The sequence below is a fragment of the Corvus kubaryi genome, unplaced genomic scaffold, assembly GCF_017639235.1.
Source record: "Corvus kubaryi isolate FWS band 111438036 unplaced genomic scaffold, C.kubaryi_AGA036_p1.0 78, whole genome shotgun sequence".
Lineage (NCBI taxonomy): Eukaryota > Metazoa > Chordata > Aves > Passeriformes > Corvidae > Corvus > Corvus kubaryi.
Genome location: NW_024582065.1, coordinates 8,274,383 through 8,277,279, shown reverse-complemented (window position 1 = coordinate 8,277,279; position 2,897 = coordinate 8,274,383).

Below are 2,897 nucleotides of genomic sequence, written 5' to 3'. Positions count from 1 at the left end.
AAAGCTGCTCATAAGGAAAATTCTGATTATAACAACTCATTTAGAATAAATCAGTTTGAAATGGTTTATATAACGCGGCGGAATGCGCCGTACGCGAGCATCCAAGTTTCTGTGTTTTTCCTTTTCAGTGAGATGAGATTAAATGAAACCCCAAATGCAAGTGGTTTTGGGCACTTCTATTTTGCTAAGCTGAGGAAATGCAGCTTCTCAGCAATTTTATGGCCAATTGGGTTGGGGAAAAAAAAAAGGCAGAAATTACAGAGAGGAGAATTACCACCCTCATCACAGCCCACCCTGCTCCGACACCCCCAGCCCTCCCTGGGACCCCGCTCCAGCTCAGCCTCTCTGGCTTTGGAACCTTTCCCCCCCTCCCCATCCTAAAGACAATGTCAACCTCGACAGCCCCATCCTGGGCAGAGCCAGGAGCCCTGGGGCACTGCTTGGACCTCCCGGTGCTCCGGAGCATCTTCCCTGTTGGCGTCGGTCCCTCACCCCGGAGCAGGGATGGCGACGCAGCCACTGATGCTGCATCTCCCTGAGCCTCCTGACTCTGCACCAGGGCCTCGAGACGCCCTCTGAGACCCGGCAAACTCATCACACGTGTCCATGGGTGGGTGGCAGGAGCCCTCCTGCCCGTTTTCGGAGCCCGGGTGAGGTTTTTCCATGATGAAGAGGTGGGAAGCTCCCAGCAGAGTGGGAAAGCGATGGATTTTGGCTGCTGGCGCATCCTCCAGTCTCAGCCCCACTCTCTGGCAAAGCCCTGAGCGTTGATTTGGGGAGGCTGCAAATTCAATTAAAAATAATAACAATAAACATTAGCTTTTATAAGCAGTAAGGGTGGATGGAGGGAGGGTGTGATGTGCCCAGGGAAAAAAGCCAAAAGATGCTCAAACCACATCAGGTGAGGTGGGGGGAGGGCCCAGGGCAGTGCAGGGAACTCAAACCCCCCCAAATTTGTGCAAAACCCTTCAACTAGCCAAATCTGGGGGTTCTTTCATACCTTGAAGTGGAGACTGAGCACCTATTAACAACCCCCTGCTTAACACTACCCACCACCCAGAAAGACAGAAAACAGAGCAAAGGAAACCTTTTAATTGTAATTTACTTTATTATTTTGTAAATGTGAATTTTACAAAGCGTTTTACAATTAATGATCACATTGGGTTGGTTTTTTTTTTGTTTGGTTTTTTCTTTTTTTTTTTTTAAATGGATTTTTTTCGTCATATGAAAACAGCTATGAGCACAGTTCCAGCTCGGGGGTCTTCATCTTTTCTCTCTTTTTTTTTTTAGTTACTGATATATCGTGTCAGCCATGGCTACAAAATAACAGTCTGAACTATACAGAGTAAGAGCACATAAATACTAGTGAATAATGCACGATAAAAAATAAAATAAAATAAAAATAAAATTAAAAAAAAAAAAAAAAGAAGCTAGCATCGTTCGTGGCTGAGACAGTTGAGGAACATAATTCAGTGGTACTGTGAGATTTCCTTACAGCACAGAAAGTATTTTTAACAGTCATGAATTACAGTACTACTTAATACCCTATGAAGACGCTTTAAAAACAACCTTGTACTTTAAGTCCTTTTTTTTCCCCAAACATTCTGTCCAAAGGATTAATGTTCTATTTGAATCAAGTGCCATCCAAATGTTCAAGTCAAAAATATTTATACATTTATACTCAGTTGGTTTTTTTTAATTATTATTTATTAATTATTTTTTTTCTTTATTCTTGTCTGCTAAAAATAGTATTGCAAGTTTTGGCTTTTTTTTTTTTTTTCTTTTTAACCTTGACATAAAAATCACGATTTTTTTTTTGTTGTTTTTTTGTTTTTTTGTGTGTGTGCAAAACGCTTTTTTAACAGTGGAAGAAACTCAAGGAGGACTGCAGGGGTTTCCAATGTGAGTGTGTCCCACTTGCCCCCTCGCTCGCTCCCAGCATGGTTTGGAGAGCAGGAACACTTGGAACAGCAGGTGGATCCCGGGATGGCTGCGGGCTGGCCATGGGGGCTGGGGGGACAGCTGGGGACACTCCGGGGCTCATCCCGGCCTCCCACGAGTCCTTCTCCACTCGCAGCGAGCCACTTCCAGAGAAACGAGGGATCTGAGCACAACCCCGGGGGACAAGGGCTGGGGGCAGCCCCTGGTGACACCACGGAGGGCTCTCTGCTCCCCAAAGCCTGGGGGCAGTTCCAGTTTTGGGGCGCTGGCTGGGCTCGGACCCCTCGGAGCCCCGGAGCGCGGTGGCCTCACCGCTGGCCCCGCGTCCTCCGGGGAATTTCGAGAGGGAAATCACAGTTCCAAGGATTCCACCATGGAGGTGGCCCCAAGGAGCCGCTGCCAGCTCCTGCTGGGGACATCCCTCTGCCCTCATCACCGGGAAAGGTCGGGAATGTCACCGGCCCGTGGGACACCGGGGGTCACTGCCAGCCCGGGGGGGCAGAGGGTCATGCAGCCCCTCGGCAAAGCGGTGTTTAATTAGCGCTAACGAGGAGGAGAGGAGCTGGTCCTACACTATGGCAGCTGCGGGGAACTCGGGTGCTTTTACACTCTGCGCTCGTTAAAGGTGCTTGGTATAACTTTAGATATAGAATATACAGGTAATATTGCTAATAGTCAAGCATAAGAATAAAGGTGCAGACATACCATAAATACTGATGCTCTGATTTTACACTGTCAGACCTAGATGAATGCAGTTTCCTATTCACATTATAAAGCAGCCCCAAATTCTAGAATTTAAAATAGTGTCGTAAACAAAGAGGAGGAAGGAGTTGGTTATGATCTGATCTTCTTAATCTGTTTTCCTTGGAAAAAAAATGATCAAAAAATTCTAAGGCACTCAGGAAAGCCGCATACAATCGATGGACTGCTCTGTTCTCACCTTACATTCAGTTTTA